This window comes from Carassius auratus, chromosome 3, assembly GCF_003368295.1.
Source record: "Carassius auratus strain Wakin chromosome 3, ASM336829v1, whole genome shotgun sequence".
Taxonomy (NCBI): domain Eukaryota; kingdom Metazoa; phylum Chordata; class Actinopteri; order Cypriniformes; family Cyprinidae; genus Carassius; species Carassius auratus.
In genome coordinates, this window is record NC_039245.1 from 11,450,275 (window position 1) to 11,478,267 (window position 27,993).

At 38.3% G+C, this 27,993-nt stretch overlaps 1 pseudogene; it reads right to left on the reverse strand.

Moving 5' to 3' along the window:
- Positions 1-1,184: 1,184 nt before the first annotated feature.
- Positions 1,185-27,439, reverse strand: LOC113054004 (uncharacterized; annotated as a pseudogene).
- Positions 27,440-27,993: the final 554 nt, after the last annotated feature.

The window sequence follows — 27,993 nt, forward strand, 5'->3', positions numbered from 1 at the left end:
AACAAAACAACAGTGTTAAAATAGCCAACACTTAACCACTTGTACAAAATTCGTAAAGCAGTGAGCATTCAGTTCACTAAAATGTTTGTATCATGAACAATTTTAAACAAACAAACTTTATAAAGTCCAGAGAAATCTCATCAACCATCCTTATTGGCATTAGGTGATCAAGGGTGACAGGCAGGCCGATGACTGCGGGGGCCACAGAGGAAAATGCTGATTTGGGCTGAGTGGCAGCCTGGACACACAGCACTAGCTGGAATGAAGCAGCCCTTTCCACTAACACAGCCTGATACAGATATACCCCCAGTGCCACCTGAAGGAGGGTAAGTGGAGTTTTATCTGTCATTGTTGGACACTATCTGTCTTTTCCGACTGTCTCTATCTCCTTTCCTCATTCACTCCAAATCCATCCATGCCCATCTTGCTGTTTCCTCACTTTCTCTGACACACACAGAGAACACATTTGCAATCAAACTACATATTTTTTCTCACTCACTCTTATTTTTACACTTTTTTTTTTCTTCTCCTCAGTGATTTACAGACCTGCTCCTCCCCAGACGCATTTCTGATTTTTCAAAGATTAGCTGTTTGAATGTGTTTCTACTACCACAATGTCTATGCATTTCTGTTAACTCTTACAACTTTTCTGACAGATCTGTATTTTACCAAAAAGAACATAAAAAGGAGAATGCAGAATAAATTGTAGCACTTTGACAGGTGCACTGAGATGTCATATCATGCTGAGCAAGATTAATACAGAATATAATATGGTTTCTTAGATTTCTACCCTTACAATCCAATTTCCACATTATGCATTTTGTTAAGAGTTAATAAATTACAAGCAGAATTGGATAATTAGACAATTAAAAGTATAGAATGTTGCATGTCACAATGAAATTAAGAATAATTTGCAAGAAATCATTCAATTACATTGTGGAATAAATGAGAATGGCTTAATAGCTTGGTAATTGCCTAGCGTTAACGTAATAATGGTGAATAAAAGCCTTGATTTTATTGAGCAAGCACATTAACTATAGACACAGAAATGTTTTAGATAAATTTAAATGGTCTCTTTTAAATAAGATTTCCACAGGCCTTGAGAGAAATCAAATGGTCATTAAACTACATTCAAGTCACTGAACGAAATTTAATTGTGATCCTGACAAAATTGGCGACACTGATCACAGCTAACAGAACACAGATATGAAAGGATCCAGACCACAGAAATCAGAGGATACAAAACACAGAGATCAGGAGATTTACACAACAGATGAGTAAATCCAGAGCACAGAAATCAGAAGTCAAGAGCACAAATATTTTACACAGAAATCTGCCGATTCAGAGCAAAGTTACCAGAGGATACAGAAATCAGATGCTCCAGTACACAGAGGCATCCCAGCAGTACACTGTACTGAAAACAGAATAGATGAACAGATGAGTTGATCAGGTATGTTTGGTTAGGTTAGGAAGAGTGTGAAAATGCGAAAATGCAGAGCACAGAAATCAGATGATCAAGTGTGCAGAGAACCGGAGATCCAGAGCAGATGTCAGAAGATCCAGAACACAGATATCAGAACATACTGGTCATAGATATTAGAGTAATATTAGGGAACCTTTTAGACCATGGCCCTTGAGGTCCACTTTCCAGCAGAGTTTAGCTCCAACCCCTCATCAACTACACCTGAACAACATAATCTCTAAATCTAACCTAAACATCTTCAGGATTAATAGAAAGTTGCAGGCAGGTAAGCTTGATCAAGGATGGCGCTAAACTCTGCGGGAAGGTGGACCTTGAGTGCCAAAGCAGTTATAGATAGTTTAACCTAAGATCCAAAAAAAATCTCACCCCATTAATCCCCAGGTTGCTCTTTAGGACAGTTGGCATAATGCCTGACACGAGAGCACATGCAGTGAGGGCACCAAGCATTTGGGCCCCCATCAAGAAGACAGCCTGCCAAGGACTTCCCCTGAAGCCTGTAACCAGTTCCAGGCTATAGGGGCACCCCAGCCAGGCAGACACAGGCCAAGGCTAGCCATACTCTGAAGAACAAAGAAACATGCGAAGGGTCAGGTGAACATGCAGAAGAAGAGTCCAACATCGGGGGAGGTTCATCTGTGATGGAGACACATGACAGAAGCCCTGCATGTGGCCACAGCAAGACCGAAGAGAGGCAGATGAAGAATAAAAAAACAGTTCCCAAAAACTCACAAAATATGTCACGTAAAAACAAGCCAGACCATCCCTCAGGATCAAACTGAATGTGGACAAGGGCTTCAAAGTACTTTGTTTTCTTCAGCTTCTTCAGTTCGTATACTGCACCTTGTAATCTAGATCTCCTGTAGCAATGAATTTTTAATTAGGAGTCTTGATTCGAAATCAGATCTTGGAGAGACATCAACATCATGACAATGATTGCTCTAAATCGAGTCATGCCATTCTTATATTTGGCCATCAGCATGGGAACCGGTCACGTCTTCAAATGGATCCCTCAGCTTTTAACCTGCCTTCTTTTGTCCACTAGCCTGATCTTTGCCATTGCTTTCGAACTCTCTCTGAATGCTAAACGTCTCCTTTCCAACACAGATTCGATTTCCTTATCAAAAACCAGCAGTCCTCCCTCTGGGGTTTCACCTGCCAGAGGGGCTAAGCATGAGGGTCTGACTTGATTCAGTCCCTTTATCACAAAGGCTCTCATGTACTCCTCTGACTGAAAGGGATTAAGATGTGTCAAATATCCAACGTTTCACTAAGTACCCAGCAAATGTTAAGACGAAGAAAGATTAGATCTTAGTAGACTATAAAAATCAGAGAGGAGCCAGGCCATATTGTGAACATAGTAAAGAAAACAAATAATGCTGACCAAATCCAAATACACAAAGAACATAATTTCAACTAACAAATTCAAGTAAATTTGAGCGTTGTTTTGAAACGTGGTCCATGTCTATAACTGCCTATGCCTTTCAGTGGAAAGGTCTCTCAAATTGACTGTTAAGAACGAGGGGAAACTAAAACTCTTGCGCTAACATGGCCGACGTCAACAATGGCTGCACACTTTGAGACTGAGCATCTGTGATATTTTATAGAGGTCATAGTATGAATGTAGGTCTAATTAAGACCTAAGGTTGATAGGAGTGAAACATGACTATGAACTATAAAGTAACCTTTAAAATAGGAAAATAGTCTTCTGAGTATAACATGGACTTTGATGATCTGTCATAAACTAATATGACATGAACTAATATAGGCTATGTCACATATCTATTGTTAATACAGACATTAAAAAATTACATAGACATTATTTGAGATTCTGTGGAAATGAGATAAAAGCATACCAAAAAACTTCTGGAGCAGGGATGACGCCCTTTGATTTGTGCTTTACAAGTAGGTTAGTATGGTTGACCCACTTCTGTGAAGGGTCCAGAAATGTCAAACTCTTGGCTAAACAAGAAAACAAGAAGTAAGATAAAATCCATCGGTCCATAATCTCTCAAATTATCTATGGACATTGTGAAACCCTTCATTTATACAGTGTGTTACTTCCAGGCTATACTTGCTGTATACATTTACTGTCAAATTCAAGCAAATATCTGGCATGGGAAAGAGAAGTCTGCAGAAGTATTTTTAGCTGATGTCCCAGAAAAAGAGGCTGTCTTGTTCTTGCTAAGGTCAAAGCGGTATAAGATTCCAGTTCAATATTCTTGTCTCAGGTTGACGGGGGCTTATCTTACAAACTCAGTCTGTGGTTTTATCCGACTGTCAGATTTATGTCCATTTTTGTTCAGTCTCTCCCCTGGACAAGGTTGGGTTTATATTTATTGTCCATCCTCAACATGTTGCCATCCGTAAATCATTTTCTGAGCTCCTGCAGAACCTGGTACTAAATCTAATCAGGCCACCCCTCCTACATTTGAAGATTATATTTGGTCACCCCACCCGCACAACGGATTTGTCATGTAAGAAGTGCAGAAGGGTATCATTTCGATTGGGTTCCCCTGGAGGATTTGTGAAATTTACTCAGGCCTCAAGGGTTTCACATCAGATGCCTGTTCTTTCAGAAAATGTTCTTTTTTGAAAATGTTACTGCATGTTAGTTGGAAACCGTTTGAAAATGGTCATTATTGTTTGGTTACATTTGTGGCAAAAATAAATAAATAAATAAATATATATATATATATATATATATATATATATATATATATATATATATATATATATATATATATATATATATATTACACACTTTGCCTTTAAAAAACAAACATTGCTCAGCATTAAGCTAATCATATTTTATTATTAAACCAAATTTCTTAAGCCAGTTAACTCAAATTGAAAAAGAAATACAGCTCAAGATAGATTAGCTGCACCATACATACACACACTCTTAGCCTATAGACTCATCATATGTACATGGAAGACCCCACAGACGTCGGGTTACAGACAGAGCATCTCACCGCACACACCTCTAACTTCCTATAATCGAAGACAATGACAAATCCATTTTAACACCCTGTCTTCCAGCCTGCCTCTCACCAGTGAGGGTGAAGCTGTGTATCATGATCATCCAGCTGATAGCTGTGGTCTGTTGACTGCTAGCTGACCTTGGGCCATTGCAACACTCAGTGGCAACCAAACTTCAAATTAAGGCTGGGTGATATACATGTATATAAGATACTGTATATGTAACAGTCATGATTTTGGATGTTTTCTAAAGATTGTCAAAGAATGCATGTTGATATAGTTAAGGGAATCAGTTAAAATGTATATGAATAAACAATACCATTCAAAAGTTTAGGGTCAGTAAGATTTTATAAATAAATGAAGACTTTATTCAGCAAGGATGAATTAAATTGGTCAAAAGTGACAGTAAAGGCATGTTACAAGATCAGCATATTGATCTGATTTCTAAATCTTCAGTTTTGTCATCACAGGAATAAATTACATTTTAAATTACATTAAAATAGAAAAGAGAAAGAGAACATTTTCGAAAACATTTTCAAAATCATACAGACCCCAAACTTTTACATGGTATTGAACATACACACCATGTTTTACTTTGTGCATGTAAAAAGCTTTTTAAGGCATTTTAGAGCAAGTTACAGTGATGAACACCTGAGATATATTGAAATGTTTGCCTTACTTGATAGAAGAAACATACAATTTGTCCTTGATAGCCATTATGCAGAACTGTAGAGATTGCCAAAGTGTACAGATTTATTCAATCATAAAATGGCAGCCAGGCAAAATAAGACTCATGGGCACTCAGAAATACTACTTTTTCGGGTGGCAGGAGAGACGTTATTGATTGGAAGTTTTACTGTACTGCACACTTCAAAAGAAAATTCTTGTAACTGAACATCAGCTTCTTTTCACTGAAGTCATGTTCAACATGCACCTCTATGCCTTTTACCATTCCCTCACTAGATGGCAACATTACCATGTAACACATACTCTCTATACAGCAGTTAGGCAGCAGTTCCAAATCCTTCATTTACCCAGTAATGTAGCATGTCAGATTTGTGTAAAGATGTATTAAAAATATGTGAACCCTCCAGCAATATATTTCATGAATTGCACAAACATGATATTAATGGCAGGGTAGAGGAGTAACGTGGGCATGCCACTCTGCGACACTTGTCAGTTGGTTTATTCACCCTCATTTATCTGTTTTGGCTGTGAACGATATTGCACTCGGAGGTTTAGAGTGCTCCTCCTCCGCCAGCACCCTTGAAAGAGCACATTTCCGTGGACCAGGATAGCTGATATTTCAAAAACCATGGCAACATTTGTGTCATTTTGTGTTGATCCCAATGAAAATCAGTGTGACGCTAATCTGATAAACCAGAGCAATGCGAAATATTTGCTATCATCTCTTTTCAGGGTTCATTACGTGAAAACTCATTTATGTGTTTCTTTGTAACTTACAAGAAAGGCAGTGCAAGGAAGTAAACAGCAGAACAAAAGGTGTTATATCTGACATTGTGAGAGATTCATTTGCTTCCATAAAAACAGATTCACAGCAGTGGAGTATAAAATTCAAGTTTGGCAACCCCTGATGTTTACTGTGTGATAACTGCTTGAAAGGACTCTGGGGGTACTGCCAGCTCTGGTCTCAGACAGCTGTCCACCAATAAGTATAACTACTTCTGACCATAAAATAAAAGCATTCAAAATTAATGCTTCAAAATCTCATTGAAACAAACAAAACAAATAAAAGAATATAAGGCGCGTAATTGCTGCAGTACTAGTTTAGCGTCTCGGTATGCAGGGTATGCATGTGCATATGGGCCTGGGTTGATTTGGGGACGGCTTCAGCGACACCTGCAGTTTTAATTCTCTTTTTTTTTCATTTCAATTCGAAATTGGAAAAACTGTTGAAAGTAGAGAATACACAAAGCCTTCCATTGAGAATACACGAAGCCTTAAATTAAACACCAAGGACATTGTGGGTGAATTTGTCAAAAAAGGCCCTATAATAAAATATAACTGTAATATGAGTATTTTTACTCTTCTTTCTTTCTGTTTTTTTTTCTTTTTCGTTTTGGGCCGCTGTGCCAAGAGTGTGTATACATTAAGTAATTTAGTAAAAATGACAATGTTTTAGTGTTTAGAATATTTTCAGAACACTTTTTGTAAGCGAAGAAAACAAAATAACGACTTTAATCTTCGCTTACAAAAAGTGTTCCCATCGCTTCATATAAACCAGATTAATCTAGATTTAAACTGCAAGAGTGTGTCTGCCTCCCGAACAATGTTGGGTAGGTTATTCCAGAGTTTAGTCGCCAAATAGGAAAAGGATCTGCTGCCAGCAGTTGAGTTTGATATTCTACGGCAGCGGACGTGGAGGACTATAATGTAACAAGAGCTCGTCCAAATACTGAGGTGCTAAACCATTCAGGGCTTTAGAAGTAATAAGCAAGATTTTAAAATCTATATGATGTTTGATATGGAGCCAGTGCAGTGTTAACATAAGCAGGCTAATATGGTTATACTTCCTGGTTTTGTTAAGTACACTAACTGCTGCATTTTGGACTAGCTGTAGTTTGTTTATTATTTGTGCAAAAGAAACCACCCAATAAAGCATTACAATAATCTAACCTTGAGGTCATGAACGCATGGATTAACATTTCTGCATTGGACACTGAGAGGTTGTAATTTATATATAATTTTGAGATGGAAAAATGCAGTTTTACAAGTGCTAGAAATGTGGCTTTCTAAAGAAAAATAAATTGGATAAGACATTAGCAACATAGTAACAATGTTTTTTAAAGCTGAGTCAACAATGAATTAATTAATTAATTTGTATTTTTACGGTACACCAACTAAAGAAAAGAACCTAATCTTATTTCAGTTTCACACTCATCGTTTCAAAATGGTTTCAATAATGTTAATACGTCCCCTTGGAATCTGCATTCCGAGTAGTTTTGAGATATTGAGCTTCAAAGTTTTTGTGTTCCATTTGACTGTGTAGATAGAACATTATTGTTTTTTAAATAAAAAGTCCAATAATTCACACAACATAAAAAAATCTATGACATAATATAAAAACGTTGACACAGAATAAGAATAACTCAAGTGAATTGACAAGTGAATAACTCAATTTTGACAAAAATGTCAGATAGAACCTTATAATTCCAAGGGGACGAATAGGCAGTGGACATGTTGTGTGACTTTGGCATGCTGGTTCAAACTTTCAGTATTTTTCTGCCAAACACTGCAAAATTTCAGAGAGGTGTAGCCCATATTTTGTGAAATTTAGAGCAATTGCTGTAAACAGGTGTCTAAAGCAATTTTCCCACAGTGGGTTACACTGGCATACTGTAGGTGAAAGTATTTTAGCTAACAAAAATTACACCACCTTAAAAGACAAATGGAACTGGATTGCATATTAACTCTACCTAAGGAAACTCTGTATCAAATATAATGTAATCACTGTTTTCAAACCTACAAACTATAGGTCAGGGCTTTGTGGTTGAAAAAAATCCATGGAGACGGTTCATACATTTGTTTCAAAAGTTCAGTACAGTTCAAACGCAAGTAATGCAATATTACCTTATCATGTCGAGTGTTTTCCACGGGCCGAGCAGGCATGACTAAACCTTATGTATTTTCCAGTTTATGTGACAATTTCAAGGTAACTGCACAAAATAAATGCTTTCAAATAATGGCATTGCTTTCCTTGTTTATGAAGCATCACTTCATGCTGCATTCAAGTTCTCAAGAGTAGTTCCTACATTTAGAAGTTCAGAAATTGAAACTGTGACATGATGCATGTTGACATGATACATATTTGCTGGACAATTTGATATTTCTCTTGCGTTCCAATTTCATTCCCAACAGGGATTTCTTTTTTTTTTTTTTTTTTTTTTTTTAACCAGTAATGTTATATAATCCAGCTAAATGAATAATACTATCTGCCATGTTTATTGCACTCTTCATCAACAGAACACAAAAATGTATATGAATCAAATTGTTCTATCCGATTCCGTAATCACATTTATATCTTGACTGACATGCTTCCAACACTGAACATTGCAATGTATATATACATTAAAATATAAAACACCATTAAAATAGATTAAGTATTTTTGGATTGAAGTACACGTTTATCTGTAATGAGACAAGGCCAAAGGTTGCAATGTTGCCTCTTTCTCTTGCAGTTTATTTGAATAATCGTCCCCTTGAAATTATAAGGTTCTATCTGACATTTTTGTCAAAATTGATTTATTCACATATCCTTATTCTGTGTCAAAGTATTTACATTATGTGATATATTTGTTTTATGTTGTGTACATTATGGGACTTTTTATTTAAAAAACAATAAGGTTTTATCCACACAGTTGAATGGAACACAAAATAATTGAAGCTCAATATCTCAAAACTACTCAGAATGCAGATAGAACCTTATAATTCCAAGGGGACGTAATGTCATGAGATTTTTTCCTGGGAACTTCAACTGAAGACGAAAAATGTAACAAAAAGAAAAGGCTGAAATCTGTTTTAATAAAAAACAATTGTGACACAAAAGTGTATGAAATTCTAGAAACACCTAAACAAGACCATATCTACTTGACTATAAGTATCAGTAGTTCAAGTAGTCAAGCATACAGCTGATTTATAATGTCATCCAATACCGTATTTAGGAATCTTTCATAGTGGTTTTATTTCAATCATCCCTTCAGCTGCCTTGCTACTGCATAAATATCAAGTTGTTTTAAGCAATCTTAAGTCTAAAATTCCAGGTACCACTGGCACTTAATCTTATTTCCATACCAGACTCACCCATGATGTAGGCCTTTCACGGTTGGCAATCAAAACGCAGATCTTCCGTCGGCGTTCATGTCCTGAAAATTTGAGTGATCAGTTTCATAACATTCTGGATGTTATTTCATAACTCTTTGTCTGAATTTTTTTTGGCAGTCCTTTTGTGTAAATGTTTATTTCTTAAAGAAAAGAAATGGTTTATGGTCGCCAAATTTTACTTTGTTTAATGTTATGAGTTCATCACACCATTTTTGTTAATTAATACCAGATATACAAAGCTTTTGACTTGATATTCAGTTGTTGTATGATTTGTTTTCTAACTGAATTTACCGAGATCTCTATTAATTAAAAGTTCAGTTAATCAACTTTGCCAGGGAATTAATGTTACTTACAAATGATTTTTAGATTAGCTATATTCAGTGAAGAATCTGCTTCTTCTTCTTTTTTTGTAGTAGTAGTATGTAATAATTGTAATAATGCAATAAATAATAATGTAATAAAATAATGTTCTTGATTAATGACTTAAGCACTCAGCATTTTTCAGCTGGTTGTTTTAGTGATGCATAAGGGGTTGTTTGGCATTGACATTGTTTGACATTGACAGCTGTCTCAGTTCTGTCTAGGCATGGCTGCATCGATGGATGGGGCATTTTGCATAGAATAGAACCACAGTTCATACATGTCATAACTGACATCTAAAGCATGTAAGTGATTTTGACTGAATTATAATTGAGTAGTTTTTTTGTTTACAGTATGGTAAAAAGTGACAATTTTCATAGATCTGAAATGGCAAATGTGCCATTAAATAATTCTAAGTATCTTTTATTTTCCCAAAATGATACTAAGTTTGTCTCTTATTTTCTTCTGATGGAGTCTGGACTTGTCAAACCTAAACACAAGCTGACTTACTGAGCTGAGAGTTTTAGCTGAGCGCTCGAAAAATTGCTGGCTAATCATACAAACACAGGGTTCATCAACCTTTTGATGGAATAGCTAAACAAAAAAGCCCCACACAGACGGCTGGACATCTGTAGAATGGCGCTGGTACTGTCTTGCCTTCTGTTGTACTCCATATGCTGTGTGACATCAATGTAGACAATAATTTTTAACCCTTGTGCAGTGTTGAAAATCCTTTACCAAATTTGGTTTTCCCAGTAAAAAATGACTGGCCATTTAAAATTTGCTTATAAATCTATTATTATCCTACAGCATATTATCACCAAATTTTGAATTCAATATCTTTGCCAACTTGGTTTCTTTCAGTCTGGTGTTTTTTTTTTTGTTTTTGTTTTTTACAGAAGTATTGTTATTTTTTCAAGTTATGTAAACTATGTGTAAAGAAGTCATAGAATGCACTTGTACAAATTTATGTGCATTTATTTTATCAATTCACATATTTTTTGTTATCAAACGAGCATAAAATTCAGCACTCTTCAGTCCCACGGCAGGCTGGGCTCCGTGTTGATCCTGGAGAGAATTGCTGTTTTTGTGTGCAGTGTACCACTAGTGAATTTATCTTGGAAGTTTATCACAGGAGATCCTCCAGATCTGTCACACAGGAGGTCCTTCAGTGTTTTTCATCCAATCCCAAAAGGCACCATGAATAAGTGACTCACTGCGGATAATGGGAAACTGACCAGAGAAGTGAATCAGAATCAGACTGGAAGGGTGGCAGTGCCTTAGTTGGCAATCCTAAATATGTATGACAGTATAAGTTGCTATGTGCTTTGGCTTTTAAAAAGGACGCTGCTTTTGATTTTTAATGAATACTTCTAAATAAATAAACATTATGATCGCAGTCTGATTAGAAACATACAGTATCCATGGATTCATTTGGAACAAACTTTATCTTACTGTGTCTTTAGCATTTCGATCTTTGTTTCCAAAAGACTAAAATGGTTTTATTGGAATGTTGGAGAGAACAGTTCGGGATATACTGTATATTGAGTTAGTTAACCATAATGTAATGCACATGTTAAATCTATGTTGCATCAAATGGAAGCTTAGAGTTTTCTTTCAGAGAACAATTTGATCCATCATGACCAGATGGTACAGATCTTGAAAGATATTAGGATTCAGGTTTGAAGCCCCCCTCAAGGAAGACATATCTTCGAAGACAATGCTGTGATTGTATATTCGATCTTTTATAACAGATTAATCATAAACCTCAAATTTAGTTAGTCTTTCTTAATTTCTTTTTTAATTTTTATTACTGTTAATACCATGAGGTCCACAATTCAGAACCAGTTAGTGAAAATGCTTCTTATTTTTCATTGTCATTATAAATAGCACTAATAATTGTATTTCATTATAAATAGCACTAAATACGATTTTAAAATACTTTTATTGAGCAAGGATTCATTAAATTGATCAAAAATGACAGTAAAGACATTTATAATGTAAAAAAACCCTCCAAACTTTATCAAATAATCTTTAAAGAAAGCATCATGGTTTCCATAAACATATTAAGCAGCAATGGTAGTGCTCAAGTTTTCTTCATAAATCAGCATATTAAAATCTAAAGGATCATTTGACATGGACACACACACACACACACACACACACATATATATATATATATATATATATATATATATATATATATATATATATATATATATATATATATATATATATATATATAGCTAGATAGATAGATAGAAAACAGTTATCTTAAACTGTTATAATATTTCCCAATATTACTGTTTTAACTGTATTTTGATCAAATACAAGCAACCTTGGTGAGCATAAAATGCTTCTTTCAAAAACATAAAATCTTACTGACCCCAAACCTTTGAACAATTGTATATAATTAGCATAACAATTTGAGAGAAAAGTTGGTATGTCTGTTTTTTTGCTTTTTAGATTTCAATTTACATTTAGCATTCTAGATGTTTATTAGACAATATGCCTTTTATATCCTTCTTATAATCCTTCAAACAGTGCTCATTCTACAAGACAGTCTTAGTATCTGCTAAATTGACAGGCGAATCCTTGTTGGGGTAAGATGAGAGACAAAACCAAAAGTTTTCCAATTACTGCTGAAACATTGTAGTCCTATTTTGGTTTAGACTCAGACTTGGTGCTGGGCATAGTACTGTACGTACATTTTCTCTACAAAGGCTTGTGACATGGGATGCTGTCTCTTTAGTCAAGCAGATCTCATTGCATTTCATTACTGAAGGTTCAGCAGCAACCACATACAGATGCTTCATTGCCCACTGACATAATGGAATGGCTTTGTGTTCCAAGTTAAGCTGTATAAAATAAACAGCACTCTCGAGGCAGGCCTCTTTAACAGTTTTATGTCACATGTGCTTTCGCTGGCTCCTGAGTGATCATGTACAGGGCGTGGGATATTTAATGGGAATTCCAGAAATGGCTCTGGCCAATTCGTACAGCGGTTTAGTGGCCTGTCAGTTTTAATCGCTGTCTATGTGGATGCAAGCTGGAATTCAAAACAAGTCCTGGACATTTGTCCTTAATTTAACCTCAACTCATCTTTTTCTTTTGATTGAGGTGAGTGCTAATGGAATAAGAATAAAACATATGTTAACACATACGTTTAACTTTTGCTGGAAGTGAAGACCAATGCAATGAAGATGCTTCTTTCTTTATTAAACTGCTTTTACAGAATTCCTGCAGTCTTTTTAATGTTTGTCAGAGGAGTAAGCAGGTTTGTTAGTTGTCTTTCTAAAGAGTCTCAGGTTTTTCAATACGTCTCTCACTATACAGAAATTATTTAGCAAATTGGGATTTCATCTCAGTTTAATATTCAGCACCAAACTCTGCATTAGATTTTTAAAGTAATAATCAGACAGTCTGACACTCCATTTCTAATGCAGAGATGTGGAGCTAAACCAAGCCATGTCATTCCGTTGTGAAAAATAATTTGCATTAGACTACATTGCATTTTCCCGAAACTGTCTCAAAACGTTTCCTGTTATCTCTTGAAATCGCATCATAAGCTGTGTACCATTTTGGGATGCTTTGGAGAGTTTAGATAATCTGCTATATTTTTGCCTTGACCTGATTGTCATTTTAAATATGTAAACAGAAAAGTCTCATTTCCTGTAATCTCTTCTACAATCAGACTGCCCATCATGCATTGCCCTTTATTTGAGTTAATCCGGCTTTAAGCATGACTAGACAAATGATGTGTCATAATCCGTAACAACCCTCTTGATGACTCTGGCTTCTCTCGTGAAATGGACAAGGTTCATGGACTTTTATTAGTAAGTTGTCAAATGTAAAGTACATATAAAGTTAGCATTTTTCAAATGATTTTAAAGATGGATATGCAAGAGATTTGAAATATCACAGTCTCTAATTATATATATATATATATATATATATATATATATATATATATATATATATATATATATATATATATATATATATATGCATGTATGCATATATATATATACACACACACACACACACACACTGTATTATATCGATATACCAATATTATGTATCGATATTTTATTATATGGTAAAAAAAAACAACAACAACAATTGTAAATACAATGAGTTAGGGCTGTCCAATATGACCAAAAATATTATCACAATATATATATACATACCTCCAAGTTAAACCAAAATCCTTTTGAAATATATCATTACTTCCTGGAGAGCCGTGGGCATGTGGAGAAACACTGTTGCTTCAGACTGGGAAAGGATCCTGTTTCTGATTCATTATTGTATTTGGAAGCAGAGCCCTGGTTCTGGTGTTTGCATTTCAGTGAAAAAATAGTCTCTGGTTTTTAATGCACTTCATGAAGTCAAAAACAGTTTAACTGCTGAGTTAAAACAATCTGAGAGGCGTGCAAAATTTAAAGAGTTTAACTTTCATTAGAAGTAAAGGAACACAAAAGTGTTCATTTAGCAATTACGTGATGCATTGCTATACTATCACATTTTGGGACATAATCTAAACTCCTGTTGATTTACAGAGAGTAACCCAGGGAGCAGTACATCACAGGCATACGGTTTTATTTGTTTACTGACCTTGAACTTCGTTTGGAGCTGTGTAATTTATTGCAGAAGATAAACAACATGGGAGGAATCTGTTTTATTACCCTGATGTAAAGTTACCCTATGATGCAATTTTGGCATCCTCTGTGAAAGAGGGATGAAAAAGAACAACAGTATGACATTATAAAATATCAGAAATGCATGAACCCTTGTACCATCCTAAATACATTTTTCATTAATTGAATAAAGATGTTGAATGAGCTTTAAAGTTGAATTGTTTATACTCTCAGGTGCCTCCAAATTGCATTAAGATGATTATCTTAAACTGTCTTCCATATTGGTCCTATAGTTTTATTGGTAGCTGATAACATTTTCAGTAGGAATGTGCTATATATCAGTACCATACCAGGCAATATTAGAAGAATTTCTTTTTTATATATTGCCATTTGTCAATGTTAATTTCATACCATACATACTGTACAATTTTTCATACTATACATCATAATGCTGTGTTGCACATTCAGGTATCACATTAAAAAGGAATTTTTGTTTTAGTGTTTTATTTTTCATTTATTTGATTTTTTTTATTATTATTATTGTTCATTTGTAGCAGACAGAATATGAAAGTAAATATTATTATTGGCCAAAATGTTAATATCGCTGCATCCCATATTTCATGAAGACATTTTATGCATATATGTATCATTTCTGCCATATTTTAGAGCATAACCAAAATTATTTGCTTTGACATTACCAGTGAATAAGTACTTTTTAGTATAAGTATGCTAATTGAGATACAGCTGTATATTTTTATATTGTTCTGTGTCTGGTAGATGAGAAGTTGTGTCAGTAAAAATCAGCTCAACCAAACACGATTTTTAACCAAGTTTTTGATTTTGTGAAAAAGGTACTAAAGTTGAACTTAAACAAACTAAAGTTTAAGGTAATACATATTACCTGGTGCTTTTGCACTTGCTTCAAACTTAAAAGCAAAATCATTTTTCAAGGTCCTCATCTGCTCACTTGCTTACACACATTCTCCTCCACCTCCACTTTGACTTTTCCATGACAGATTATGACTTCTTATGAAAGCTCTGAATACGTGTTGTACAAAGCAGCTCAGAAAGCAAGCTGTCAGGGTTACTAGGGAGATTCACTTTAGCGCTGCTAAATATGAATTCAGAGCAGTTATTAGACAAATGCTGATGTGATCAGCCCAGCTCTTGTTTTGTAAAAAGCATTCTAATTGGTGCTGCAGCATTTTTTTGTTCAAATGATTAGAAAATGGTTTTTATTCATACTCTTTCTGTAAGTTCATGCATTTAATTTGGTAGAATAGTAAATGGTTGCTTGACTTCTGGCGCAGAAATGGTTTCATACTCACTGCTTGTTTCTTTAAAGGAACAGTTCACCCAAAAATGAAAATTCTGTCATTTACTCGCCATCAAGTTATTCCAATGAATTGTTGTAATGAATTTGTTTGTTAAAAATATTCAAGGATTGAGAAATTCTTTCAATTTACTAATGTGAATACTAGCATGAATTGTTTAAGCCCATCAATAGGATTGGGGAATGTCACATGACTTGTCTCTGTTATGGTATCTGTCTAATTTGTCTTCAAGCAAGTAATGAATTTGATGAATTTCCAAAATGCTGTAAAGTTTTATTGGCCTTTGATACCAATAACAGAAGATATGGGAAGGGGTTTCTCCTTTGTTTTAATAAGACCTATTATTTTGCTGTCATATATATGCATTATTATATGATTAGTTGCATTTTATTGTTTTGTTTACCAGAACAGGCCTGCAACCCATTCTTGGGGCATGATCGGCCACTGAAGTAGCCCGCAGGCAGGCTGTGAGGACACTGGAGCTTTCACTCAGATTTCCCCTAGCAATTGGTCATTCTGAAGCTATAGATGGAGGTTTTGTTGACAGGTGAGTATACTGTGGCCAACAAGTGCCAGGCCTGCAACCTGAATCCATCAGTAATTTGTGGTAAAGTCTGCCCTCAGACATTCATTTTCAGAGAGAGTTGTTTTATTGTTTATGGATAAGCAAATACTCTGCTACAGGTGAAGGGGTTTAGCACCATTCTTTGACTGATACTATTCAAACATACACCAAATAAAGATTTATCGCACTCTGCCGCTCTGTGTTTCATGGAAACTTGGCTAAACAACGCCATTCCACACAGCGCGCTCCATCTGCTGGGCTTTCAGCTGTTCAGAGCGGACCACGACACAGGATCAATGGGGAAATAGCGCAGCGGCGGGACATGCTATTAAATCAATGAATGGTGATGAATAAATGTAACCATGTTAAAGAATATGTGCTGTTCAGATCTAGAAACACTCTTCATTAACTGCAAGCCATTCTATTCGCCGCAGGAGTTTCCACCATCAGGCCAGAAACTGTGTTGTCTATATACAAAACAATTAGAAAGAATGATAATTTTTATATTATTATGAAAGATCCCGAGCAAAAAAAAATTATTTATTCTTATTTATTCTTTATCCTATTCTTATGATAGGCTACGCAGAGCTATATATATATATATATATATATATATACACACACACACATTGTATACATTACATATATTTCTCAAAAGGACAGTCAAACTTTTGTTATTTTTGAGCATAAGTATTCAACTGTGAAAGTGAAACCTTTAGAATATATAAAAAATATGCCTTTTTCAAGAGAGGAACACACAGGAGAATCTACACGCTTATGAGCAAGAATTGGAAGAGGTGGAAGGACAAATTACAGATAAATAGACAGAATGAAAGTGTGAGTGTAATGTGTATGTGTCACGGGGAACAGAGGAGATTAAATCAGAGTGAGTGAGAGGTTTGATTTGTTATAAAGCAGTGATCCTTAAAATCATTTACAGACCATCAATGGTACACTCAACACAGTTTAAGTGCCAATGAAGTTGATTGGCTGATTGGAAAAATAAAACAGAGTTAGAGTGAAGGAGAAACTTACACTGACCTCTAAGAGTCTTACATTTTATATTTTCGATGAAAGACAAGAAGACAATGTAAAATACACATGACCATGCAAAAGTTTGGAGTAAGGTTTTTTTTTTCTGTAAGGTTTTTAAAATGTTTCTGAAAGAAATCTCTTATACTCACAAGGCTGCTTTTATTTAATCAAAAATCCAATAAAGACAATAATATTGTGACATATTATTACAATTGTTTATTTGAACCATTTTCTATCATAAAATATTTTAAAAATGTAATTTATTTCTGTGATGACAAAGCTGAATTTGCCAGGAGCCATTACTTTCTTAGAGCCACATAATCTTTCAGAAATCAAGGTGAGTAAATGATAAGAAATGTTAAATTTTTGAATGGAATAGCTTCTTAAATTCTCCAATTTCAGATGGCAGGATGTTAAAACTAACAGTTCTTCCCTGTGGCAATCTAAATCAGGCATGGTATATGAATTGAATATGATTAGCTTCAGTCAATTGTGTGTTTTATCAAGCTGCGGCACTATGCTTCACTAAAATAATCACCAGGAATTCAAGGAGGATTAATTTGCACAGGCATATCAATACAAAGTATTATAATTAAGTTGAGTTTGGCTCCTGAATGAGTGCTGCTAATTAGCTAGATCTGTGTAATTGTAAAATGTGGTAAATTTACTGCTTGTATGATTTTCTGCATGAGAATGTTGGTTAATTCATATCGCTTCATCTATGGAAATAGCTTTGGGTTTAATGTATTGCATCTTTATAAAAATAAAACAAAACTTTTCCAGGCCACATACCTTTGTCCTCTGAGAATGAGCTGCATATATTCCAGGCTTGTAGTCTTCAAGCGACCTTTTCTAGCAGAAAATGGCCTGGCTGAAAATGAATTACTGATAATGTACAGATATTATTAGGTTGTAGAATTTCAGGCAATTAGAAAGTATAATGTGTGAGGGGTCACTTTGCCCTCTCGGATATTAGTCTCATTATAGTTAATGGCAGAGCATTTCATATCTCTCAGCAATAAAATATGCATCATGTGCCCTGAACAAAGTAAATCCTAGAGTAAGTTACTCATTCGAGTAGAGCCTAATGGAAATGCATGCCTGTGATTTAGGAGAATAAAACACAAAAGACTGGAATAATGTATAGATGGAGGAAAAGACTTAACACCTCAATAATTTCTCTGACACTCATCATTATCAGGCTGAATGGTCACATATCTTTCATCAATGTTGTGGGACTTTTTAAAGATCATTTACAAAAAGTCTTCTAAAGTAGCACATAGCTATGGAAATGGGACTCATTTGTTGCTCAGACTGTTGTGTTTTGTCATACTTATTATATGACATACTTATTATAGATCTATATCTATATTATACATTTTTCGAGCATGTTTCTAATTGTCGACCTTCAATGTCACAACTCTGCATCTTGTGTATTATATAGAGTTAAGGGCTTCCCACTTGTAAATACGACTTACTTTGGGAATTAATGTGCTCTGGATGTGTATAACGGTATTTCCAAATTTGTTCATAAATTAATCCTGAAGAAAATGTATCACTGATTCCACAGCAATATTAAGCAGCACAAGCTACCTTTAATTATATATATTTCTTGAACAGAAAATTGGCATATTACATTGATTACAGAAGGATCATGTGACACTGATGACTGGAGTAATGATACTGAAAAAAAAGCTTTGCCATAATAGGAATAAAATACATTTGTGAAATATATTGAAATAGAAAAGAGTTTTAAAACAGAAAGTATTATTACATAATATTCTTTTTTTTAATAGTATTTTTTCTTTGAAAAACATTTACAAATCTCACTGATCCCAAACTTTTAAACGGTAGTGTAAAAATACACTGTACAATAGTTTAAAACAATTTAAATAACATTTTAACTTTTATTATAGCATTATACATTGTGTAGTATAACATTTAGTGCAGAATTTTGCTTACTGCCATTTATCAATTATTAGCTAAAGAGAATAAGACAAAACATTATTTTATTTCCAATGCATCCCTAATACTGTATGCAGGATGACTTTACATTTTTTGTCAAAACTGAATTATGTGAAGATTGCAAGAGTGGTGTGGTATTGTAAGTGATATAAGGTTCATCACCTAGCAACAGCATAGCAACATATTAGCAATTAATAACCTGGATAATTTGGAAAATAAACTGCGACCTTGATTCTGATTGTCTCAGGTAAATAAATATATTTTCCTGTTTAGGCAGATTCATTACACAGGCTGAAGAACGGATGGCATGATGTGTCGCATCTCTGAGGCTGTTCAACATTTATGTGGCACATTTCTTACTAACAGGAAGATAAGAATGCTCACTCATAATGATTTGTTTGCAAATTCACTGATGCTTAGCAGCAAATAAAATAATAAAATATGGGACTATCAACTTGTGTCCCATATCAACTAATTTACAACTTGTGGGGGATATATTCAACTTAATTACTGAAATTATTGCCTTTCTGGTACATTCTGTGCAGCATGACCCAAATAACTGCTGGACTGTATTTTGGATTCTTACAAACCACAATAGTCAGGAAGTTTGAACTATTTTGATAGTAATGATCTCTTATATCAATTCCAAATGTTATTGAGGATCAGCAGCATTGAAGTAATTGTTTTTGGTCATACTAGCCAGCATGACTTGCACGAAAATTTTTACATTTTATTACAATTTAAAAATGTTTTTTTTTCTATTAAAAATATTTTGCAATGTAAAATAAATAAATGGAAATAAAACTAATACTTACTGATAAAATACCACTACTAGTTCTACTACTAAAACACTCTAAGGTCTGATAAGCTGTTGGGTTGATTAATATCAAATTGTCTGTATTCACTGAAATCAAAGCTTCATTGGTAAAAGGTAAGTGCTAGTTAATGGGACTGCCACTATTAACTCCGGCCAATAACTGACTAATAACAAATAACTGGCAATGTCTTCTGCTTGTTCTAAAATGAAAAAAATAAAAAAACCTTTTCGAACTCTGCATTCAAAACTTTGTCCAGCACACCTTTTTACCCCCTGAAACTGTGTTGATATGGATGAGTTTCATGACCCTTTAAAAGTATTCCCAATGCGGGCAACAACAACAACAACAACAAAATACATATTTTTGAATTTCATGGCTTATGCAGTGGAGACTAGACCTACAAATCCAACGTCATAAGTATGAATTTTCTCTGAATTTACTGCTCTTACTTTCATAGCTTAATGGGTGTGTTGGCAGCTATGTAATTACCATAATCATGCACATAATCGTCACATATTTACATGTATTTGCATCAGCTATGACTGCTAAGGTTTTGCAAGTCCCTAAAAGCTTAGCAATGAGCCTATGCGAATAGTGGCTCAGTACACCAAAGGGCATGGGGTATTTGGTTCTTGAATTCTGCCATGTACTTATTTGAAGCTGAACGCTAGGGCTGCACGATATTGGGAAAAAATGACATTGCGATGTTTTATTTTTCTGCGATATATATTGCGATATGAAATCTAATCTAATTTTCTATTACAAACAAAAATGAGGTGAGCATACTTACATTCTCATTTTAAATTATTTAAACATTGACACCATCAATTGATTAATATGCGCGAGGGAGAGAGAGAGCAAGACAGCGCTCGTATTGTTTGAAGACGGTGAAGCTCTCTCTCTCTCTCTCTCTCTCTCTCTCTCTCTCTCTCTCTCTCTCTGCCCTGTTAAACTGACAGGACTTAAAAAGGACTTAAAAACACTAAATGTAATTATCAATAAGATTCGGGAGGAGCGCGTCAGATACTTAGCCTAATCAACACAGGTGGACCACAATCAAGTAATCAATCCCACAGTATAAATATCGCTGACTTACCTCTATCCATTGACGGTTTATCAGCATGCTGGTTCGCTTCGTCAGTCACCTTATCACAGACCCAATTTTCGTACCAACGAAGAGCGCTACACAGGGGATTTATAAGACCTGCTGCTTTTGCCGGACCCGAGATCATTTCTACCCAGCCAAACACGGCCGTTGAGCAGCATTAAGCGTCATCGCGACAGCTGCTATCCTCGCCAAGCCAGACATCGTGGCCAATAGACCGTGCAAACTCCGAGCTCGCTTTGCTCGATACAACGATCGCGCCGCCCGAGACCGAGCTCTCGTCGAGCGCTGGATTGCAGCAGAGAGAATCCAACCAGCCTGGGCTGAACAGTTTTCACCGCGGCTCAGTCTTTCACCACGGCGTTCCGGCCGAGTTTGGCAGTTTGAGGCCGCTTCCTCTAGCGGCGCAGACCAAAACATTTCCAGTCGAAGACGCTAAAAACAGGTTCTTCTTTTTCTTCATTGGATTTTTATGGCAGTTGGCATCCAAAGCGTTGCATTTAAAAGCAGTTTCGCGGCTAAAGTTTTGTTAAACGACGGCATGACGTAGTTCCGTCTTCTTCTACTAGTGTTGTATGGTGGTTTTGGCAAACCAGCGTAAAGGTGCATTACCGCCACCCGCTGATCCGGCGTGTGGATCGCGCATAGATTCGGACTACAGATTCAACGTTCTGTCTGTCTTTAATGAATTGTTGTATTGCTTTTGGCGTTTGTTCTTACAAATAAAATGCATTATTATTATTATTGTTGTTACATTAGCCTTACCGCACACGTTTAAACCTCACCGAAATGATACAGACATAAGTTCAAAAAAAAAAAAGTCTCTGGATAAAAGCGTCTGCTAAATGCTTAAAATGCTTTAAATTTTAATTTCCATGCAAGTCTTCTGGTAGGACCAAATCATTTAGGGACCTATTTCACCATTCACTGGCGTGATCACTCAAAATTAATCTAAAACGCATCTGCCCTCGCGTTTCGATGCAGGATAGCAAGTGTGAGTAAAATTACCGTCGCCTTTTAAGGACCGTAATACGGAAAAACCGGAAAGGAAACATCTTTAGAAACCACTTGGAAGCGAATAGCACATAACTGCTGTTAACCCATTTGCTGCAAGCATCGCCAGCGGCCCCAGTCTACTATCATTCCATTTTCACAGCGCGTTAAACATCACTCTCTTACTTGATCTGGATAAACCGTGCATCAATTGAAGTCCAAAGACTTTGGCTTTTATATTTGACCAAGATTTCGATAAAACATCATTCCAGTGATAATTGTCCATCATGTCAGGAAAACTATTCCTATTCCTGAACGGTAAACGTCAAAGTGTTAGCTCGTGGACAAATGTTGATCATGGATCTAGTCAGAAAGAATCATGAACAGAAACATCTTTATTTTGGGTATGTAATTTCTGCCTCCATGCCAAAAATGGGGGGTGTCTGGTAAGGGGTTAACGTTACTGCTACAATCATGTCTTTCGGTACAACGTCTTACAAGACTAAACATGCTCAATCGTTTCCAAAAGCCTCTGTTTCCACAGTCCATAATACAACGTGAAAACAGCGTTCCAAACGTATCCGCTCGGGAGACCGTCTAAAGAGCCCAGAGGCCAAATGAGAGAAGATATGCTTTTCCAACAAGAACATAATAAGGTGGACAAGGCTTGAGGAATTGTCAAATCAGGCAACAAATTGCTAAGCTGGTAACACAGTAGGCTACCCATTAATTTTTAGCTTGTCCCATCAAATGTTACTAACCCTTTTTTACTCTTCCCACAGCCAACATCTACAGCAGCCGAAGCAAGTAGCCTTTCATGTACCTCCTCACTGCCACAGCAGTGTCTGCTCCCGCAGGAGCCTTTCCTGTACCTCCTCACCGCTGCAGCAGTGTCTGCTCCTGCAGGAGCTTTTCCCATTCTCCCCACTGCCGCAGCAGCGTCTGCTCCCGCAGGAGCCTTGCTTATACCTACTCACTGCCGCGCAGTGTCTGCTCCCGCAGGAGCCTTCCTATACCTCCTCACTGCCGCGCAGTGTCTGCTCCCGCAGGAGCCTTTCCCATTCTCCCCACTGCCGCAGCAGCGTCTGCTCCCCACAGGAGCCTTGCCTATAACTCCTCACATGCCGCGCAGTGTCTGCTCCCGCAGGAGCCTTCCTATACCCCCTCACCGCCACAGCAGTGTCTGCTCCCGCAGGAGCCTTTCCCGTTCTCCCCACTGCCGCAGCAGCGTCTGCTTCCACAGGAGCCTTGCCTATACCTCCTCACTGTCGCGCAGTGTCTGCTCCCGCAGGAGCCTTCCTTTACCTCCTCACCGCCGCAGCAGTGTCTGCTCCCGCAGGAGCCTTCCTATACCTCCTCACCGCCGCAGCAGTGTCTGCTCCCGCAGGAGCCTTTCCCGTTCTCCCCACTGCCGCAGCAGCATCTGCTCCCACAGGAGCCTTGCCTATACCTCCTCACTGCCGCGCAGTGTCTGCTCCCGCAGGAGCCTTTCCCGTTCTCCCCAATGCCGTAGCAGTGTCTGCTCCCGCAGGAGCCTTTCCTATACCTATTATATATTATATTATATAAAATAAATAAATAAAACAAAAAGCCACCTCTGCCTAAAGGCATGCCATGCATCCGAGGTTGCGGTGATAGCATCATGTATCGACAATAGCCAAGATGATATTAGGCCCATTCTCCAACCAATGTTTTTTATAATAATCATTAGACAGCCTACCATAATTAGGCTATCAAACCGCTCCGTTATCCCATCTCAGCACTGCATTTCCCGCTCGCCCGTGCTCTCAAAGGATAATGTGAGCCCGTAGGTAGAAAAAAAACAAAAACAAAAAAAACAATTTTCACAGGACAAGCGAGATGACAGTAGTGCCGACTACATGAACTAGCAGTATTTAAATATAGTATTTTATACTTAATACCAGTGTATCAGTACGTCCGAAAGTATATTTTTCGATTATTGGCGATTCCATAGGCTCTTTTTGTGCACCTGCATGGTCAAAATGGAAAATAGTAAGCTCAGACAGTATAAAGAATCTTTCTCTTACTCCACCCATGCACGATTACATCGTCGATATGTACCATCGATCTCACGTGCTGACATGACCACATCGCCGATACATGGCACCTATTTGGGGTACACTGGCACAGGAAATCCAATTTATTTTTGCACGCTTAATTTCGGATACTATGACTGCACCAAGATTTTTCAGACTCATTATCGGAAGCAGCTCATTGGATTTGGTAAACAATTATTAAAGTAAGCCTCACAGCGTCTACCCTCGTAGACAAACAAATCATCCTTAGTATCGAACTCCCTGCCAGGCGCTGCAAGAGGGCTCCCGGTTGAACCAAACTTTGCCTTCTCCGTTCAACTATCAGCAAAGCTTACTCGTATGACATCGCAAGTATTAAAATCCTGCCAGATGCTTTCCCATTTAATCAATCTCGGACTTTCCATCTGACCACCAGCGAAGCGAAATAAAAAGACACCGAATGCTGGCCATAGCCTCCCGGCCAGATAACCTTACTTTTTTCAATCCTATGGCTGGCAAGGCTTCTCTCTTCGATGCCAAGAGCTTGAGCTCCCATCGGATGCTGACGAGAGCCTCCCAGCCAGACAACCTCACCTTTTCCATTCTGCAGCCAGCAAGGCTTACCCGTTCGTTGCCAGGAGCTCACACTCCCTTCGGACGTAGGTGAAAGCCCCCGGCTACCTGCTTTGCCATTCTGACTTACGTACGGAGAGGTTTACCCATCCAATGCACGGAGTCAGGGCTCCCATTGAATGTAGGTGAGAGCTTCCCGGCTAGACAACCTTACCTTTTCCATCCTTTGGCCAGCAAGGCTTAACCGTTCTATCCGGGAGCTAAGCTCCTGTCAGACGAAGGTAAGAGCCTCCCGGCCGGATAACATTTTCCGTCCGTCAGCCAGAGAGGTTTACCCGTTCGATTCCTGGAGCTAAGCTCCTATCGGACGTCGGTCCGAGCCTCCCGGCTAGACAACCTGACCTTTCCCACCCTTGGCCAGCGAGGCTCACCCGTTCGATGCGAGTGCTCCCATCGGATGCTGGCGAGAGCCTCCTAGCCAGCCAACCACGACCTTACCACGTGGTTCAGGTTACAAACCTACAAGCAAGCTGTTCAATGCTGCAAGTACCAAACACACAAATAAACCCTCCTTCCTTCCTACGGTCGCCAAGGCTTACCCGTCTCTTGCCGGGAGTAGCAAACTCCCATAAAACGCTGACGACAGCCTAACGACCACACAAACTTACCTTTTCCATCCTACGGCCTGCGAGGCTAACCCAGTTTTGTCCCCGCTGGACGCTGGCAAGAGCCTACTGGCCACCTATCGTTACCTTTTCTGTCCGCCATCTGGAGAGGCTTACCCATTCGATGCGCGTGCTCCCTTCGGACGCCGGCGAGAGCCTCCCGGTCAGACACTCTTACATTCTCCTTTTCTGTGGTCAGCGAGGCTTACCCGTTCGATGTGTGTGCTCCTTTCGGACGCTGGTGAGAGCCTCCTGGACAGACTTGCTTTACGTTTCCACTCTACGGTCGGCGAGGCTTACCCGTTCGATGTTCTAAGTTAGAGGCTCCATCGGATGCTGCGAGAGTCCTCCCAGTCGGGTTTTCCTTTCCAAACCTCCCCGTCCGCCGAGGCTTACCCGTCTGTCTCGTGTGCTCCCTTCAGATGTCTGGCGAGAGTCTCCCGGACGGGCCTATGCATGCCGGCCGCAAACGAGTCTCATCCATCTGATGCCGTGAGTCGGGATCTCCCTTCGAATGTTGCCAGAGTCCTCCTTGTCGGCCAGCCCAAAAGCTTTTTATCTGCCAAACCGAGAGGACCCAGACGTCCATCTTCCTGAGTCTCAATCTCCTGTTGGAGGCTTCATGGGCCCTCTCGGTCAGCGTTAGGCCATTCAGCTAATTATATGTAAGCGTGAACTAGTGAAACTTTTACTCTATGATGGTTAAGCTGTGCAATTAATCCACGTATCACATTCGTCAAGTGCTGGGGAGCAGCTGGGCCCTACAGTTAATGAATAACAGATCAACTACGACAGCCTACATCGCATGCATACAGTCATGAATTTCTGCTTGATGTTGGCAGAACCACATTTTTAGAGTTAAACTCGGCACACACTGAAGATCTGCAGGATCTCGGTCTGCTCCATAGGCCTACACCATCACCAATCCCCACTTCTGCATCTCGCCCACAGCAAAGGAGCCACAAGCAGTGTGAAAGGAAGCAGAAGAGGGGTAAGCACAGAGGTATCTGGGCTAGGCTAACCCACACAAGCCAGCTATCCCCACCATCGTACTGGCTAATGTGCACTCTTTAGACAATAAACTGGACTACATCCAACCACTACGCTAAACCCAGAGGACTGTACGAGACTGTTGTGTTTTTGTGTTCACGGAAACACGGCTCAGCAACAGCATAGCAGACTGCACTGGCATGTTATCGAGCAGATTTTTCGTTAAGGGAGGTAAGACCCCCGGCGATGGGCTTTGTGTTTACATCACTGATGCGTGGTGTTGCGAAGCTGTTGTGGTCTGCAAACACTGCTCACCCCTGGTGGAGTTTATGATTATTATGTGCTGGACGTTCTATCTACCAAGGGAATACACAGCCAATGCTCGTTGCTGTACACATCCCTCTCAGCTCCAACCACAACAACAGGATTGACGCACTAAATTAACTGTACCAGCACATCAGTTAGCAGCAGACAGCCCACACTGATGCTTCTTTCATCTTGGCTGGTGATTTAAATCATGCAGACATAAAGAGTGTGTTTCCAAAAATACACCAACACATAGACTTTCCAACATGGGGAAACAACACTCTGGACTTTGTTTACACCACCCAGAGAAGAGCTTACAAGGCCCCTCCCCCTCCCCTACCTTGGTGCTTCAGACCACATCCCTGTCATGCTAATGCCTGCATACAGACCACTTATTAAAGTCACCAAACCAGTCCACAAACAAGTACAAGTTAGGCCGGAAGGGTCATCAAAGGCTCTTCAAGACACCACGACTGGAATATGTTTAAGCAGGCTGCCACATACAATAACACCACAGACCTCTAATAGAGACTGCCACTGCCTACATCACCAAGTGTATTGATTGACAACAGTCACAAAAACCATCACTGGACCAAACCAGAAGCTGTAGATGACAGGGGAGTCCTACAGACTCTTGAAGATGCAGAACGCTGCCTTCAGAGCTGGAGATGAGCTGGGCCTGGTGACAGCTAGGGCCAACCTATCTGTGGAATCAGAGAAGCTAAGAGACAGTACTCCAGGAGGATAGCCCATCGTTTCAGTGACAGCAGAGACACTCGGAGCCTGTGGCAATGATACAGACTAATACAGACTACAAGCCCCCACCACAGACCAGTGACAGCACCATCTCCCTGCCAAATGAGCTGAATGCCTTCTTCGCTCACTTTGAGGCACAAAACAGCACCACTGCACAGAAGGTTCTACCTCCTCCCAGCAACCAGGTGATGACAATGTCCCCAGACAGTGTGAGGAGATCCCTCAGCAGGATTAACATACGCAAAGCTCAGGGACCTGACAACATTTCTGGGCATGTTTTGAGAGACTGTGCAGTGGAACTCACTGATATCTTCACAGACATTTTCAACATTCCTCTAAGTCAGGCTGTTGTCCCCACATGCTTCAAAGCTACCATCATCATTCAAGTCCCGAAGAAGCCGTCTCCATCCTGCTTCAATGACTACTATCCAGTTGCACTTATTCCCACTCTCATGAAGTGCTTTGAACGTTTAATCATGCACTACATCAAGTTTGCCCTCCCCCAGTCCCTGGACCCCTTCAGTTTGCATATTGGTCCAACCGCTTGACCG